Here is a 19,264-nt window from a genome sequence, read left to right on the forward strand (position 1 = left end):
CTAAATATTTCTTGGCTTTTTTGTAGCTTCATGGTGTTTGGCTGAGGCTCAAGCTGTTTTCCTCCCCGTGATCTCCCTTTTATCAAGCGGCTGGAACTCTACATGATCATCTTTAACTTTGCTTTTAGCATATGCTCAGTATTTCTAGAAATGGCCTTATATTTTAGGGGAGAATTTCGCTTTCCTTTACTTTATGCAGCTTGCAAAGATTAAAAGAGAAAGGTTTCATGATCATACTACCCTATGGTATAAACACTGTCTCAGTATTTTTCCAAAAGGGAGCAGAAGTGAGAGCTGAATTTGGCTGTAGGAGTTTATTGTGTAATTTATTATCTCTCCCTGTGATTATCACCTTTATATTAGGAAAGAACATTCACTGAGTGCTAACTGTGCCAGCCACACATTGATTTCAAGTTCCTACAAATGGAAATTCTGGATCATAGGGTGTGTGTTTTATTATTATTTTTTGATAGATTACTACTAAATTGCTTATTTAAATGAATGTGTCAGTTTCTACTGACACCAACAATGCATGGGAGATGCTTCCCCCCTGCCCCCATTTTCCCAATTTTCTCAAATATTCTTCTCTATCCTCCAGGCACAGAGGTTTGAGTTTTACTCCTGGATTTATAGTACGTTTTCATCACTGGTCTGTGTAAGGCTCCTTGGTGTTTTAGTTTTTTTTTTTTTTAACTTAAAATTTTTTATTGAGATATAGTTTAATTACCATGAAAATCACCATTTTAAAGTGAACAATTCGGTGGTTTTTAGTATATTCACAAGACTGTGCAACCGTCACCACTTGCTAAATCCAGAATATTTCCATCACCGCAAAAAGATACCCTGTGCCCATTACCCATCACTTTCTATGCCCCCTTCCCACATCTCTGGGCAACCATATATCTACTTAGTGTCTCTACGGATTTGTCTATTTTGGACATTTCATATAAATGGAATCATATAACATATGGCTTTTTGTATCTGGCTTCTTAGCATAATGTGTTCAAGGGTCATCCATGTTTTACCATGTATCGGTGTTTTATTTTTTTATGGCTGAGTAACATTGTAGGTATATACAACATTTTGCTTATCCATTGATGGCCATAGGTGTTTTTCCTACTTCTTGACTATTACGAGTCATGTTGCTGTGAACATTTGTGTTCAGGTTTTTGTATGAACATGTTTTCAGTTCTTTTGAGTATACACCTAGAAGTGGAATTGCTGGGTCATATGGTAACTCTGTGTTTAGCTTTTTGAGGAAATGCCAAACTGTGCATCCAAAACAGATGGATTTTACATCTTTCCATTCCTGTCAGCAATATATGAGTTATAATTTCTCTACACCCTCGCAAAAATTTGTTATCATTCTCTTAAAATTATTATTATTCTAGCCATCATAGTGGGCATTGGAAGTGGAATCTCAAAATTACATCCCTTTACCTAGCAATTCCAGTGATAAGAATCTCTCCCAAAGATATACTGGCAAAAAAAAAAAAAAAAAGAGAAGAGAGTTTCACTCATTATGTTACTTATCATAGCACTATTTTGAGAGCATAAAGTGAGAAACAATCCAAATACCCATCAGTAGGGAACTGATCAAATAAACTAACATATATCTACACAAACCGAAACATATCCACACAGGTACATCCACTGTCTAATGCAGTTATATAAACCAATGAAAAAGACCTGTGTTGACTGTTTCAAAATGATTTCTCAAATATATTGTTGAGTACAAAAAGCCAGGTGTAGAAATGTGCATGTAATATGCTACTATTCATTTCAAGAAAGGTCTTAAGTCACTGGTTAATCTTTTCCTATGATATTGAAAAATAAACCACAAGATTAGATTTATGAGGGAGGGCAGAAAAAAGATTGAGGGGCCTATACGACCTAATTTATAGAATTGATTTTGAAACTACTTAAATATTTTACATAATTATAGAACAAAATTAAACTAAAAAGCCCAATCCTAAAAATTAAAGCAAAATGAAACAAAAGAATCTGTGAAGTGAATTTATGGCACATATGAAGAGGAATTATTTTAAGCTAGTTTAAAACACAGTTAATTTGGTGATATATCCCTGGGAGGGGGCATTAATCCCTAAGGGGAAACAAAACAAACAAATAAAACAAAGCAAAGAGAAGTTAAATTCTTTCAGTAATGTAGTGTTGGTATTCTTATTCTGGAAATCTTATGCGGGTAAGGCTTTGTTTGTACAGTAAAGCAAACAAGGAATTAGGTTGATGTCAGTGAGAATCACCATTTTGGACAACGGGGAAGGGGCATACAGATGGACAACTGATGAAGTTAAGAAAATTATGTAGTCCTGACTATGAAACTCATGACGTATCTTATCTGGGAAAAAAAAAACCAAACAGCAACATATTTCTTAACTCCAGCCACTGAAAAGTCCCAGAAACCATGACTTAACCAGTAGTAATGAGCCCTCCGTCTCCTGGACTGTGGTCCTGAATATTACTGAAAAGAAGCCAGGCTCTTTGAAGAAATGGATGATACCAGATGTGGGGCAGGAAATGTACAAGGTAAATGTGGGTTTAGATCTACGTTTCCCAAAACTGAACAGGTCCCCTCTGGCATCCGTTTGTTAGCTGTGCTGGTGGAGGTAGGACAGGAAGGACAGCTTTTCAGCAGGGCAGAGGCAGGTGTGATGGCTCAGGTGTGAAGGAATGAGACCAAATGAGCAGGTGTAGTGATGCTGGGGTACTTGAGCCTGGGGATCCTTGTTAAGACCCAGATAATTGTTCCCCCAGTTGTATGAGTGCTGGCTGCTCACAGTTCACACTTGAACCAATCTCTGGGGATTGCGTTCTGTGGAAAAAAGCTGCCTTGCCCAAGAGTACGCCCCTATTCAGGAAGCAGGGAGCTTCCTAAATTAGGACTTTAAATGGCCATCCCAGCTACTGAGGAAGTCCGATTGGATTGGCTGAGGTTTACAGTTGAAACTATACTGTAGTTTAGCTTTTTCCTCTGCAAAATCTGATTTCCCTCACTCCCCGAGAGCCCTCTCCAATAAACCTCCTGTGCACAAATCTCCATTTCATAGTCTGTTTCTTGGTGGAATCTGGCCCACGTGAATGAGTATAGGTGCTATTCTGGTTTATAAGCTCCATTCCCCATAAGAGCCAATATGTTTTATTTCCTCCCACGGGAATAGCTTTCAGGAGGCCTAGCAAGGGACATACCCAGTTGCAAGAATGCACTGCATTCAGAGGAGTTCAAACTATGGATTCTCACTGGGTATTTATAGTTAATTCACAGTCCTCCCAGGCCAGGTATAGTTTACTAATTAGAGGTCATTTTTACCATGAGCAATGTTGCCTGGTAACATAGATGGCTTTCCACCTTTATTAGGTTTCCAGGGGAACAGAGCTAGAAAGTTAACCCAAGGTCAGTTTTCCATAGAAAAGGAGAAGGAATTTGTTAACCCTATATTTGCATTTGAAAACCCGCAAGTTTGTAAAGATAATTGAAACAGAACAAAAATCCCAACAACCCTCATTTAGGTGACACTAGAAAACTACCTTGTTATTTTGAAACCTGGCAAATAAAGGGAAAGAATAATTTATCCAGACTTGGTTATATGGATTGTGCCTTAGGATAATAAATGAGTTGGTAAGGGGAGTTTTCTCTTTATAGAAGTATGCCAGCTGAGAAATGAAGAATGATGAACTTAAGATTCCATCCATTTACATTTATCTCCTACAGAAAAGATGAATCTAGGCAATATTATCGGTGACTGCTAATAGCACAAGAGGGACAGCCAGACATTGTGTGCTCCGGATGGAAGTATACAGCACCACCGATGAAGTGTTCTTGCAAAGAGTTCCAGCCTGAATCTGATCAAGCTTCTAGATCTAAATACCAGTTGTTGGGGACAAGATGATATTGGGGTGAGGCAATTTGTAAAATGAAGACTGTGGAAAACTGTTTAGGACAAATGACTGTTTTTTCTTTTTTCTTTCTTTGCTTCTTTTTAATGTTTATTTATTTTGAGAGAGAGAGAGAGAGCGAGCATGCAGGGTAAAATCATAATAGGGGAGAGTGGCCTAGGCCTGCATTTAAGCATGTGACTCTTTTTTTTAAAACATTTTTTAAAAGTTTATTTATTTATATTGTGTATGAGTGAGAGAGACGGGAAGAGAGAGAGAGAGAGGGCACAAGAGGGGAAGGGCAGGGAGAGAGAGAGAGAGAGAGAGAGAGAGAGAGAGAATCCCAAGCAGTCTCTGCTGTCAGCACAGAGCCCAACATGGGGTTCGATTTCACGAACTGTGAGATCAACAGCCAGAGGCTTAACTGACTGAATCACCCAGGCATCCCATGACCATTGTTTCTTCAACAAAGACATTGCAAGGGACACACACACACACACACACACACACACAGATATGAAGGGGAACATTTATAAATTAAAGGGACTTAAGAGACAAGAAACATATTAACCAATTATAATTCTTGAAACTTAATAAGATTCTGGTTTGAGCAAACTGTGAAAATATTGTTTATGGTTCAGTCGAGGGAATTTTAACACTGCCTGAAGACTGGATGATAGGAAGAAATAATTGTTAATTTTTTAGGTTTGATAATAATATTCTGGTAGTATTATTTTAAAAAGTCCTCAACGTTTAGAGATACAGGCAGAAATATTTACAGATTATGTGATAGAATATCAGTTTTCCTCCAAAACATTCTAGACTGTGGGTAATGGATTTGATGAAACCAGATTGGCCATGATTTCATAACCACTGAAGCTGTGAGCATTAGGTTTAGGGGGGCTCATTATTTGGTTTCCTTTACTTTTATATGTTTGAGAATTTCCATTATAAGTAATAGAAGCATGTATACACTTAATTTTTTTTTTGAGAGAGACATTTTAAATTAATTAATTAATTAATTTTAGAGAGAGAGGGAGAGCGAGTGGGGGCAAAGAGAGAGATTCTCAAGCAGGCTCCCCACTCAGCGTGGAGCCTGACATGGGACTCAATCCCACATCCCTGGATCATGACCTGAGATGAAATCAAGAGTTGAATTCTCAACCAACGTAGCCACATAGGGGCCCTGATACATTTAATTGTTAATATAATAATCTCACTCCTGGGAATCTGTCCATAGGTGTTATCCATGTATGAATGTTTAATGTAGCAAAACTAACACAAGAGAAAAAAGATTCTGCAAATAAGCTGAATCCCCAACAGTGACATATGGTTGAATAAATTGTGACACCATGCAGTCATTACAAGGAAATATTTGGAGGCAAACCAGTTCACCTTAGATGAGTTTTCAGGAATGTTGTTGCTGAATGAGAAAAGCAAGATGCACACATGAATGGAGGAGACCTCATTAAAAAAAAAAAGAAAACAGGCAAAAATTCTACGTAGGCACATTTGCATTTGTGTATATGGGAGGGTGTTCAGCAGGTGTTAACATGGTTACTTGGGGCCGGGGGGAGTGGGAAAGTGCTTTGGGTGGATGGTGGGGAGATGGGGCCGCTGAAAAACTTTGGAAAAATAAAAGGCAGCTGTGATGTGCCCATGTTCCTCTGGCCGGGTGGGCTATATGGCAGGAGCATGGGCCGTGGGGCCAGCCTGCGCTGCAGTCCAGCTTTGCCGCTTGCCAGTGGTGTCACAGTGGAGAGTCCAGCAGTGTTCACGAAGCACCTATTGTGTGCCGGTCTGGCCTGCGTGCTTGCGACACAGAGATGACCATTGCTGTTCCTGCCCCTCGGAAGCTGCCATGCTAAAGAAGGAAGAGAGTAGGTCAACATGTGTAAGTGTTTTCCACACAGGATGCTAGGGGCATATTACTTGACTTTTATGAACCTCAGTGTCTTTATCCATGTAATGGGATTACAACGTCTGCTTCACAGGGCTCACATGAGGATTAAATATGTGCAACATCAGTGTAATTGCACCCTCGTGGGCCGCATCCCTCTCAACATGTTCTTATTGTCCCTCCAGGTGGGAAGATGGGTAGTGAGAGTGGGTAAGGTGGGGGAGGGCTGTCGGTCAGGAAGATAAGTCTGAGAACTAAGGTACACAAGAGTAAGGCCAAATTTAATGCTAGTTTCTGGAGGAAATAGAAGAAAGGAGGTAAATGTATTTGTTTAATCATTCATTTGGAAGCATTTGCTTAATCCACTTACATTAGACATCAGTGAGTAAAGTAGACCAAGATCTGTGCCCCTTTAGAGGTTATGTTATAATCCAGAAGGAGGAGATAAGACAATAGACATTAAAAGAAAGAAATGATTATTTGTTTTTCGGGTGTGGAGTTTGGTAAGTTCTTTATAGATTTTGGATACTAACCCTTTTTATCCGATACATCATTTGCAAATATCTTCTCCCATTCTGTTGGTTGCCTTTTAGTTTTGTTGATTGTTTCTTTGCAGTGCAGAAGCTTTTTATCTTGATGAAGCCCCAATAGTTCCTTTTTGCTTTTAATTCCCTTGCCTTTGCAGACCTGTTGAGTAAGAAGTTGCTGTGGCTCAGGTCAAAGAGGTTTTTACCTGTTTTCTCCTCTAGGGTTTTGATGGTTTCCTGTTTCACATTTAGGTCTTTCATCCATTTTGAGTTTATTTTTGTGAATGGTGTAAGAAAGTGGTCCAGTTTCATTCTTTTGCATGTTGCTGTCTAGTTCTCCCAGCACCATTTGCTGAAGAGACTGCCTTTTTTCCCCCCCATTGGATACTCTTTCCTGCTTTGTCAAAGATTAGTTGGCCATACATTTGTGGGTTCATTTCTGGATTCTCTATTCTATTCCTTTGGTCTGTGTGTCTGTTTTTGTGCCAATACCATACTGTCTTGATGATTATAGTGATAGCTTTGTAGTAGAGGCTAAAATCTAGGATTGTGATGCCTCCTGCTTTGGTTTTCTTCTTAAGTATTACTTTGGCTATTCAGGGTGTTTTGTGGTTTCACACAAATTTTAGGAAAAATGGATAGAAAACATGTGATTTATATTTGCAATAGAATACTACTTGGCAATGAGAAAGAATAAAATTTTGCCATTTGCAACAACGTGGATGGAACTGGAGGGTATTATGCTACGTGAAATAAGTCAGTCAGAGAAAGATACATGTTTTCACTTATATGTGGAATTTGAGAAACTTAACAGAAGCCCATGCGGAGAGGGAAAGGGAAAGGGAAAAGGAAAAAAATAGTTTCAAACAGAGAGGGAGGCAAACCATAGAGGCTCTTAAATACAGAGAACAAACTAAGCGTTGAAGGGGGAGGGGGAAAATGGGTGATGGGCATTGAGGAGGGCACTTGCTGGGAAGAGCACTGGGTGTAAGTGACAAATCATGGGAATCTACCCCGGAAGCCAAGAGCACACTGTATACACTGCATATTTGCTAACTTGACAATATATTTAAAAAACAGCAAGAAATGATACTGTGTGACACATTAGAAAGTCCCATGGGAAACAGGAAAAGCAGAACAGAAGGAGTGAGTTAGTTTCCAGGGCTGTGGTAACAAAGTATCACAGACTGAGTAGTACAAGCAACAGAAATTCCTTGCCCTCACCTCTGGAGGCCAGGGGTCTGGGAAGGATCTGTGCCAGGTGGCTCTCCTGGCTTTTGGTTGTTCCTTGGCTGGTGGTAGCAACACCTCAGTCTTCACATGGCTTTCTCCCTGTGGGCATGTCCATCTCTGCGTCCCAATTTCCTCTTTTTATAAGGACACCAGTTATGTTGAATCAGGGGTCCACGTGACTCCAGCATGACTTCATCCTAATTACATTGACAATGACCCTATTTCCAATAAGGTCACATTCAGAGCTACTGGGGGTTCAGACTTCAGTGTATGAATTGGCTTAACAGGAGGGGAGGTTGAAGTGCCCAAGCGGGTGAGTGGTCAGTCGTGTTAAATAGGGAAACTTGTTGAGAGGGGTTGGAGAGAAGGCTTGCAGGAGGTAGAGAGAGGGCCACGTGGATGTTTGTAGAAGGGTGTCCCGGGTAGAGGGGACAGCTGGTGCAAAGGTACTGTGGCAGAAGCGTGCCTGGGATCTTCCCAGAGGAGCAGGGAGCCAGCGTGCCTGCAGCAGAGTGTGAGGAGGTGAACCAGGAGATGAGGCCAGATAGCATCAGGCCCAGACCACGCATCCCTTGGAGGCCAGTGGAGGATTTTGGCTTTTACTCTGAGCACAGGGATTGCAGGTTCTGGTCAGGGTGCCACGCTGACAGCACACTGCGGATTGGTGGGAGGCAGGAAGCCACAGCTGTGACTCAGGTGGGAGATACTGATTTAGAAGAGAGCAGTGTCCTGAGTAGAGAAGCGAGGATGGGATCTGGTACACAAGAAAAGGGATTGACATGGGAACCGGGCCTTGGTAAATATGTATAATTTAAATGCTTTCCCCTTATTGCATATTTAAAGGATCTAGCAAAATACACAACGGACAGAAGACCCTCAGCAAAGGTTAGCTTCTTTCCTCTCCCTTCCGTCCTAGAGTCTGGCCGCCTCTGCAACTGCCCCGCTGTTCTCCATTTTCCATCACTCAGCTTAATCTTTATTGGCTCCTTAATCTGTAAAGAGGGAAAGTGGTATTGGCTTAAAGAAATGAATTGTAAATGGTCTTCTGAGGAATCACAGGTTTTTGAGGCAGTGCCTTGGTGTCCATGTGAATGAAAGAAATAAGTGGAGAAACTTCCAGGTATCCGTGCCCATTCCCGCCCTGTCCCTGCTCCGTTCCCCACTTCATCCAGAAAAACTCAGTATCCATTGTTTGTCTATCGGGGCTCATTAAAGAGTTTTACTTTAAAAAAAAGATTACTGCTTCTTAAAAACAATAAATTTTTAGAGCATTTTTCCTATATGAGGTATTTTAGAACCTTTTAAAACCAAAGGAATGAGTCTGTAATGGTAGAATTTTAGATCCTCGTTCTGCTTCTTTTGCTATGGATAGACTTTATGACTTCATCAGGTAATAATGATGATGACAATGATAACTAATACTTATCAAGGGCTAAACTTGCCTTTGTGTAGGATTCTGCATAGAAAAGTATAAAGAATGATGCTGTGCATAGTCAAAGTCATAGGTTTGTGAAGCTATAGACCATTGGAGCTTGGAGAGCTCTTCATAATATTCTAGTTGCAACCCTCTCATTTTATTAGCAAATAACTGAGAGAAATGTTGACTTGGTCAAGGTCATCCAAGGACAGGTGGGTCTAGAGTCCAGGTGACCTATGTCCCAGGTCCCAATTTTCCCATTACATCCTGCTCAAAGGCAGATGTGTTCAGACTGGGATATGGAGTGCCGTATTACAGCTGTTGAAACAAAGGGTAGATAGGAAATGTGTACTGAAGCCATTTGATGTGACATTTACTATCCCTGGGAGTTTAGGTTTATAAGCTCCACCACATTTAAGAGCCTTTTAAAGTCTCTAATTGCTCATTTATCTGATGTTACAAAAACCGTCTCCACAGATACAGACTGACAGGTAAAGAGCTTGTTGAGAATTTATTTAAAATGATAAACTAACATAATGCATCTTCTCTTGAGAGAATTATCAAAAGCACCACAGTTTGTGGCAGTATTTCTTATGTAGTTATTATTGGCCGTGGCCTCCTAATTTTCTTGGGCAGTGTTTCATTTCTTGATCCCATGAACTACCACACTGTGAATAAACTTGGCAGTTCCCATGGAGACAAGTAGATCAGAGTGCCTGGTGAAGTGTAAAAAAAAAAAAAAAAAAACCAGTTTGGGGGTTTCCCAGATCTGGGTGTGAATCCTGCCTCTGCCTCTTAGATTTGTCTTACTTTAGATAAGCACTTAACTCTCTAGGCCTCACTACCCCCCCCCCCCATAAAGTGGGAATTATAATAATACCTATGAGTGTTAGGATGGTCATGGCAATGAAGTAAGTAGAATCTGTAGAACGTCTTGTGCCCTGTCGGTCTTGTGGCAGGTGCCAGTCTGTGGACAGTCTGCTGGGAGGCAGGATGGAGCCTTGCGTTGCGCTGCAAGTGTGGGCTCTGGACTAGCAGCACCAGTGCATCCAGCTGGAGGCACGCTGGTGTGGCTTTTGAGTCAGGCTGCTTGGGGTCAAGTTTCAGTATGGTTCCTAATTAGCTATGTAGTTTTGGATGAACCATTTAATTTCTCAAAGTTACTGTTTATTCATCTGTGAAATCAGAAGGATGATGATAGGAATGCCTACCTCATGGGCCATTTTTACATATCAGTGAGATGCTGCGGAATTTCCTACGATGTCTGGTCTGTGAGGAATCACCATTATGATGTGAGACTGTCATCTAGAAGCAGCAAGCCTGTGGGAAAGAAAACTAATATGACATTTTGGGATAAGGAAAGATATGTTCTATTCATATTTTCAAAGTTGCTAATACAGTGTTGGGCAAAATGCTCTCCTATGTATCTTTGGATTTTTCTCTGCATTTGTGTTTTCTCCTTTATTGATTCTTAAGGTTATAATTTTGTGCTTTCTCTCTTTCATTCCTGATTAGGCTGCCCAATGATGTATTCGTTGTATTGATTTTTTTCCCCAAAGAAACTGCTCTTAATTTAATCCTACTATTTGTTGATCACAGATTCATGGTCTTTTGAGTTTATATTTTTCTTCAACTTCTTTTTTTCTTTATCTTTGAACTTTTTTATGTTGAATGCTTATTTATTTTTATTCTTGTTTGTTTAATAGTATAAGTGTTTGAAGTTGTGAATTTCCCTGTAAGTACAATTTTGAATGTATCCTAGTTCCTTTTATTTTTTTAAGTTTGTTCATTTATTTTGAGAAAGAGAGAGGGATAGAGTGTGCACGAGTGGGGGAGGGGCAGAGAGAGATTCTAAGCTGGCTCTGCAGTGTTGGAGCAGAGCCCAAAGCAAGGGCTCCACCAGGGGCTCCACTTGGGGCTCAACTCATGAACCATGAGATCATGACCTGATCTGAAACCAAGAGTCAGACGTTTAGCCACCCAGGGACCCTGAACATTTCCCAGTTCTAATTGGTAATGCTATTATTTTATTTTTTAAATATTTGATAGTTGTAATTTATCTATTACCTGTGACCCAAGAGTTAATTAGGAGAGATGTTTTCCCCCAAATCTGCAAGTATTTGACTTTTCTATGTTTCTGTTTGCTACTTATTTATTGTTTTATTGTATTGCAATCTTAGAATGTAGTTCTTCGCATTATAACACCTTGGAATTTATGCCCAAAAGATGATAACTTTTGTAAATGCACCATAGCAACCTAGAAAGACATAATTTTAATTATATCCTTAACATATTTTATATCTTTACTTATTTTCATATACTTGATCTGTCAGAGCTCTAAAGCGTGTATTAAAACCTTCTATTACTTTCATATTTTTGTCAATTTCTCTTTGTATTTCCTATGGTTTTACTTTACTGATGTTGATGTTTTGTTATTTGATTCCTAATGGATCATGACAGTATTATCTCCACTGTGGATTGCATCCTTCATCATTGTGAAGTGGCCGCACACAGTGCTTTTGACCTTGAATTCAACTTTGTCTAATAACAGTGGTCACAATTCCTGCCTTGTCTCTGTTCAGGCTTCTGCTCCAGGTTAAGAAGCTGGTTTGGGGAAAGGAAAAGTGGTATGGCTGCCTATCCCTCTCTCAGCTCTGTGGACATTGTTTTTTGTTTCCCCATGTGGTGGAGGAACAGCCTTCCACAGGGGTCCCTGCTTCTCCCCTGGCTCACTCAAGACCAGTGTCTCCATCTCTCCTAGGAGAGAGCTCTCCAGATCCCGTTCCCTGATGTTTTCAGATTTCCTAAGCACCGGGGATGCACCAGTGAGTAACACACAGACCCTGGGTCTCAAAGCCATCTCACTGTAGTGGAGACAGTCAAAGGGAGAGGTCACAGTGCGGAATAGCAATGGTTACAACTGATGTTGCCTCTGTTCTATGTAAGTGGATGCTGTAGTCCAGTCTTCCTGAGGAAGACACGGATCAAATATAGCCTGGATAGGAGTCAGCAGGCAAATGGCAAGGACTATGTGGGCATTCGAGACAGAGAGGATGCAATGATCTAAGGCACAGAGATGGCATATATATATCTATTTCACAAAGAAGGTAGAATTTCAAAGAAGTGAAGTAACTAGCCAAATGTAAAGGTTAGTAGGTAAGAGAATCAAGATTTGAATTCATGTCTTTCTGACTCCAAAGTCTGTGCTTTGCCCATCCCAGGGTACCACTTGCCCAAATACCATTTCCCCTCTTTGGCATCCCATTTCTTTGTCTTCCTCTTGTATTTTTGTTCCTAGATATCACACTTTCTTCTGTAATAAAAAAGCTTTCACACAGAGGAGCAACAGTTTAATGTCTGAACCACTTTCTTTCCAAAGACATCTGTATCTTAATGAGATTAAAGCCAAAAGCTAAAGGAATACAACTCCAGCAGTGGAATTTCATTCCTTATATAGAGAAGGAAGTTGGGGAAGTGCCTGAGAATGTTGTCAATGCCTGAGAAGTTTCACCACTTGAGTTCATCCGAAGGCTCACTATACCCTCTGCATCCCTCTTTCCCTCCTTCCTTCCTTCCCTCCTTCCTCTCTCCCCACTCTATTTCTCCCTTCCTTCCTTCCTTCCTTCCTTCCTTCCTTCCTTCCTTCCTTCCTTCCTTCCTCTCTCCCCACTCTATTTTTTCCTTCCTTCCTTCCTTCCTTCCTTCCTTCCTTCCTTCCTTCCTTCCTCTCTCCCCACTCTATTCCTTCCTTCCTTCCTTCCTTCCTTCCTTCCTTCCTTCCTTCCTTCGTGTCCCTTTGCTCACACTGATTTCTAACTCCTTTGTACAAAGAAGTCTCTGGCTCATCTCTTCAGTGACTGAAGCCATGGAAGAGCCCTGGATCTCTGGGAAGGAGGTGCTGATAAGGGACACAGGCTTCAGTAGTGAGAACAGAACTTTGCTCAGTTTATAGTTTTCTGAAGCCATTCCTGTTCAAGTCTCGGTTCTTCCTTCAATTCTAGGTCTTGTGAGGACTCCTCTTTCTGGAGTCCTGTGCCTTCCCTGTCTACAAAGAGTTTTGAATTGCTGAGAATGCTGAACTTGTACTGTCAGGAGAAAGCCAGCTTCTTCCTGCCATGGACCTCAGGCTCTGCATGAGTTTCTTCTGTAAACTCGTGCTGCCCATGTCAGCTCTCACCCTCACATCCCTTTGATGTGGAAGGCATTCTGAGGCCCTGACTCTGATTTTTCACTGCTCCAGGGGTGCATCTGCAATGTGGAGGTGGGGATGGAGGGGCCTTCTCTCAGGTTTGTTCCTGTTTCAGGGAGATAGGTGGCCTTGCCAGGAGATGGTCAGTGAGAGCCTTCTTGCTCACAGACATTTTATCCTGTGGCTCAGCTTTTAGTGAGTTCTACTCATTGAGCATTGACAGGCAGTTGCATATTTACTAGAGAACTTCCAAATTCCAGTGATTGTTGCTTTGAAACCCAGGGATTCCCTAACAGTTGACATGAATTATTCCCGACAGAATTATTCTTTCTGGGCCCACTCAGTCAGTCCAACACACACACACACACACACACACACACACACACACCCCATCTTGGAAAGCTAGAGTGTGGCCAGAATGTGCTTGCTGCTTTGGGAAATGTAGAAATACAGGCTCTTTATCACATCACTTAATTTATACTTTTACCTACACTGAATATATTTTTCAAACCTAAAATCAGGGTATATGGTGGAACACTGAGGGTTTTTGTTTGGTTTGATTTTGAAGTAAAAGAATATCATATCAAAACCTGCTATGGGGCATCTGGGTGGCTTAGTCCATTAAGCATTGGCTCAGGTTGTGATCTCAGGGTTTGTGAGTTCGAGCCTCACGTCTGGCTCTGTGCTGTCAGCACAGAGCCTGCTTCAGATCCTCGGTCAACCCCCCTCTCTGCCCATCCTTTCTGGTTCTCTCTTTCTCAAAATAAATAAATAAGCTTTAAAAAAACCTGCTTAAGTAGAAAAAAGAAAAAAATTGTTTCATTTAACAGGACCGTACAGTTATAGTTTCAGACATTGCTGAATTTAAGGACTCAGTTTCTTTCCACATCTCTGCTCTGCCTCTTTCTGTCTTGACTAGAGCCTCAGGTTTCATGTGGTATAACATGATGGTGGGAACAAATCTCCAATGCTTTCCTCCCCACAGTTTAAATCCAGAAATGAAAATACCTGTTTCCCCGAAGCTTAACTACATTTTTATTGGCTCTTGTTGGCTCATGTGACCATTCCTAAGCAAATGGATAGGGCCATGGAAATGCAGTGTGCTGATTGGCTTAGACTCAAGTTCTATGTTCAACCCTGGACCTGGGGTTGGCTCGGACTCAGAGGATGGGGTCTCAGTGTGGGAGGGGCTAGTTCTCCAGAGGGAGGCAGGGGTTACTTAGGAGCAGAGTGGCAAATGAGGGGTGGGGGTGAGGGTGGGGCAAAAGCTGTAGGTATTCACCACACCTGATCTGACCAAAAATTTTGAACTTCTAGACCTAAAACCAGCTTGAGAGAAGTAATTTCATGTCAGTGTATTGTCATTTCTGGAACATATTTTTCTTTGTGCATGACAAGCCTGTCACAGAACTTCAGTGATTTATCGTGGCTGAACTGCTACCTCAATCTCTATGGTCTTTATAATTATTTGGTAATATCTCCCAGGGAAAACCAGCAGAGAAGAAACAGTGTCTCACCCAGTCTATATATTGTTGGCAATTTTAAAAGAGATTGTTTTGAAAACCTATTTATTATATGTGCTGAGAACTTATAAGCTTTCAACACTTTCCAGGGACGTGTGAAGTGCTTTGAAGGCTGCCAACAAAATGCCAAGTCAGCCCATTGACAGAAAAAGGAAGAGAAACCTTTGGAAAATACATTATTGTTTCGCATTAGCTTACTTTCCGTCTGAATCTGAGCACCTGACCTGAGGAAGGAGGTAAGAGAGGATAAAGGCATGAAATGCTGAGCAGGCCTTTTACTAATGGTTTCGGTGGGAGAGACGCCACCTCATCATTGAAATTCTAAGGGAAATACCCATAGCTTCAAAGATGTTGGACTGCTTCTTCTTGCAGTGCAAAACTTTTCGGGGTGAAAAATAAATTTCAGCATAAATTTCTTTGGGCATCTTTTATTAACAGACTCAGGCTAACCAAGTGATTCCTCAAAAGCTCATCAAATTTCCAAGAAGGAAAGCAAACTATTAATCATGAAATATTAATTATTATTATTTCACATATTTTAGCGTGAACATAGAATGGCGAATTTGTTCTAGGACAGTGAGTGATCTGAGAGTGTTGGGAAGAGGGAGCTATGCTGCGTAGACCAGAAGGCAGGGCAATGGAGGAATGGATACAAGTAAGTAGAAGCAATTCAATCCACAAGCTCCCATGAAAAACTTCTATTCAGTAGATGCGGGGTCTCAGTGCCATAACTATCACAAACAACACAGTGATAAACATTCTGGCATGGTTATCCTTGTCCTTGGATTGTGTAAGAGTTTCTTCCAGGTAAGGACGAAGGTGTGGGGCCGCTGCTTGTCAATCATGTCTGCTGCGTGCCCCCTCAAACACAGCAACACCAGTTACGCTTTTCTCAGCCAGGCATTAGATAGTAATTGTTTAATTTTTTGTCAATAAATGGGTGTCTTATCATGGCATCAAATCTTGTGTCCTCCTGAGGGGGAAGTAACCAGAAGCTCATGACTATTGAGATCACTGGATGAAACATGGCATTTTCTTTTTTCACTGTACAATCTCTGGTTACCAGTGAGGTTAAAAAAAAAAAAAATTCATAAACTCATCAATAACCTGGGGTTTCCTTTCCTGTGATTTCCCCATGTGTATTGTTTGTATTTTTTAAATTTCTTGCCTACTTGTTGCTGATACAATAGAGAATAAAGGAGAAATGTATGTATGTAAGTCACATTTTTTAAACCATTGTCCTATTGATATATGGGCCATTTCAGTTTGAAATAAAGCAGTATGTCAGTTTATTATTTAAAATGTATCACTATAATTCACCATTGCAAAAGACTAACAAAGAAATAAAATGTATTCATCCCAGTAGATGCAGAAAAAAACATTTGAGAAAATACAACAACATGTGATGAAAACTCTCAGGAAACCAGGGATAAATGGAATTTCCTCAACCTGACAGAGCATTTATGAAAGACCTGCAGTTAACATCATATTTACTGGTGAAAGATTGAATAATTTCCCTCTAGGTTGGGAAATAAGGGAAAGCATGACCACTTTCACCACATCTATTTGACATTGTACAGAAGTCATAGCCAGTGCAATAAGACAGGAAAAAGAAGTAAGAGATAACATATATTGGGAAAGAAATAAACTGTATTCCCAGATGACATAATTGTCTCCATAGAAAATCTTAATAAATCTATTAAAAAGCTATTAGAACAATTAAGTAATTTTATAGGCTTATAGGACATAGGGTCAAAATGTACAAAATGTACAAAAATAAATTGTATTTCCCTATATTAGCAACAAAAGTATCAGACTTGAAATTAATAATGCCTTTTAAAATAACATCAAAAATATAAAATCATTTAGAGAAAATATAAAATATTTATGGAAAACATTTACACACAAAATCTGTACATATTGAATATATTTTTAGTGTACTGAAAAATATTTGCTGAGAAAAATTTTTAAAGACTTAAGAGACTTCCAGTTTATGGTTCTGTAGTAAAGATATTGGAAGTCTCCACTCTGTCCTAACAACAGGTAAAAAGCTAAATGAGCAAAAAATCAACAACTCTTCTTAGATCCATAGGAGAGGGGAGGACACAGGACACAGGGCCAGTTACTATACCCAAGACTTGTGAGGCAGACATGCAAATGCAGGGAGTCATGACTAGAAGCCAGCACAGGAACCAGTGCCGGGGTAGGAAACCCTGAACTATAATTGACAAACTGCTGGAGATCAGTGTGGACAAGTATGAGAGTTAAAAACTCCAGGAGGACCCCAGTCATAGGGGAGGATCTCATAATTCTATGAGATTTATCTCTAGGAGTTAGACTACTTTCCCACAGTAAATATCCAGGAAAAGCCCCCTTGTGATTCTGGCAGGCAGAAGGGAAAAGGAATCATTTTGAAATATGCCTGGGTACTCTGTTCTTAACAAGGTCTGCACTCAGGGGAAACTAGTTAACCAGAGCTTAACTTGCTGGGGTATTTTGCAGACTGACTGGGGGAAAGGGAGAGCACGAGTTCTAACTGGCTGTAGCAGTCTTGTCCCACCTCAGGTGGGGAAGAAAAAACCAAGAAACGCATGTGAAGTTCAAAGTCAAGAGGCCCAGGCTCACTAAAAGATTAAGACCTAATCACAGGACTGTAGAAAGCTTTTGCTCCCATCACACCTCATGACCACATTACTAAAGGCCTATTTACAGCAGTTCCTTCTACCCAGTACATCATATCCAGCTATCAAGAAAAAAATCACAAGGCATACCAAGAGGCAAAAAACACACTTTGAGAGACAGAGCAAGCATCAGAACCAGACATGTCAGGGATGTTGGAATTATCACACCAAGGATTTAAAATGATTATAATATTTTATTTTATTTTATTTTATTTTATTTTATTTTATTTTATTTTATTTTTTTATGTTATGTTATGTTATGTTATGTTATGTTATGTTAAGGGAAGCTAATGGATAAAATAGACTTTATGCAAGAACAGATGGTATATGTAAGCAGAGACATCGAAGTCATAAGAAAGAACCAAAAAGAAATGCTAGCGATGAAGAACACTGTAAGAGAAATTTAGATTGCTTTGATGGGCTTATTAGTAGATTGGATACAGCTGAGGAAAGAATCTGTAGCTAGAGGCAATTTCAGTGGAGTCCTTCAAGACTGAAAAGCAAAGAGAACAAAGACTGGAAAAAACGGAACAGGATATCCAAGGACTATAGGACAACTACAAAAGGTATAAAATACAAATAATGGTAGTACCAGGAGGGAAGGGAGATTGAAAGGAACAGAAAAAATATTTTAAGCAATAGTGACAGAAAATTTCCCAAATTAATGTCAGGCATCAAACCACAGATCCAGAAAGCTTAGAAAACACCAAGCAGGATAAATGCCAAAAAGCTACACATAGGCATATTATTTTCAAACTACAGAAAATCAAAGATAATGAAAAATTCTGAAAGAAGCCAGAGGGGGAAGAAATCTTATCTATAAAAGAACAAGATTACATCTGATGTCTCAGAAACCATGAGAGCAAGGAGAGTGTAGTGAAATATTTAAAATCTTGAGGAAAAAAATTGACCTAGAATTCTGTACCCTGTGAAATTATCCTTCAAAAGTGAAGGAGAAATTAAGACTTTCTCAGACAAACAGAAATTGAGAGAATGTGTTTCCAGTATACCTTGCAAGAAATGTTAAAAGAAGTTTTTTAGAGAGAGGAAAAATAGTACAAAGATCAGTAACTTGGATCTAAACAAGAATACTGAGGAAGGAAAATATTGAAGAAGGAATACATGAAGGTAAAATAAAGACTTATTTTTCTTATTTTTAATTGATCTAATAGGTAACAGTTCATTTAAAATGACTTGTGTCATAGGGGCGCCTGGGTGGCTTAGCTGGTGAAGCATCTGACTTCAGCTCAGATCATGATGTCACGGTTCGTGGGTTCAAGCCCTGTGTCGGGCTCTGTGGTCTCCCTCTCTCTCTCCGCCCCTCCCCCACTCATGCTACATCTGTCTCTGTCTCTCAGAAAAAAATAAAATATTAAAAAGTGATTTCTATTGTATTTGATTATACATGCCTATGTATATATCTTATATGTATATATCTTATATGTATATGCTTATGTATGCTTAAAAAAGATTTAAGAAATAGAGTAATATGAGTAGATTTATGAATTTGAAGACTTAGTATTGTTACAATGTCCATTCTCCTGAAATTGATCTGTAGATCCAAAACAATTCTAATCAAAATCATAGTAGGCTCCTTACAGCTTCTTTCACAAGCTCATTCTATAATTTTTATAGAAATTCAAAAAACCTAGAATAACCAAAGCCATTTTCGCAGAGAAGAATAGCAGGGGAGAATGCACAGTACCTAATTTCCAAACTCACTACATGAAACTACAGTAATCAAGGTAGTGTGGATTTGTCATAAAGATAGACATATAACTCAATGAAATGGAAGGAAAAATTCAGAAATGGACACATATGTACATGTTCAATTGATTTTCAACAAGGTGCTGTGAAAATTCACTGGAGAAAATCTAGTCTTTTCAACAAATGGAGTGGA

At 39.8% G+C, this 19,264-nt stretch overlaps 1 long non-coding RNA gene across 4 annotated transcripts in view; it reads left to right on the plus strand.

Annotated features, from left to right (window-relative positions):
* LOC106985012 (uncharacterized) overlaps positions 1–18,622 on the plus strand; it is a 29,740-nt gene extending 11,118 nt beyond the window's left edge. For 2 of the 4 annotated variants that reach the window (XR_008297969.1, XR_001431810.3), the window contains exons 2-6: positions 2,404–2,547; positions 3,731–3,915; positions 14,773–14,919; positions 15,226–15,338; positions 16,047–18,622. This is a non-coding gene — a long non-coding RNA (uncharacterized LOC106985012). Of the gene's footprint in view, positions 1–26; positions 445–598; positions 633–2,403; positions 2,548–3,730; positions 3,916–14,772; positions 14,920–15,225; positions 15,339–16,046 lie in introns of all 4 variants that reach the window. The other 2 variants (XR_008297968.1, XR_008297967.1) reach the window with 2 other exon arrangements.
* Positions 18,623–19,264: the final 642 nt, after the last annotated feature.

Source organism: Acinonyx jubatus, chromosome C2 (assembly GCF_027475565.1).
Source record: "Acinonyx jubatus isolate Ajub_Pintada_27869175 chromosome C2, VMU_Ajub_asm_v1.0, whole genome shotgun sequence".
NCBI classification, from domain to species: Eukaryota; Metazoa; Chordata; class Mammalia; order Carnivora; family Felidae; genus Acinonyx; species Acinonyx jubatus.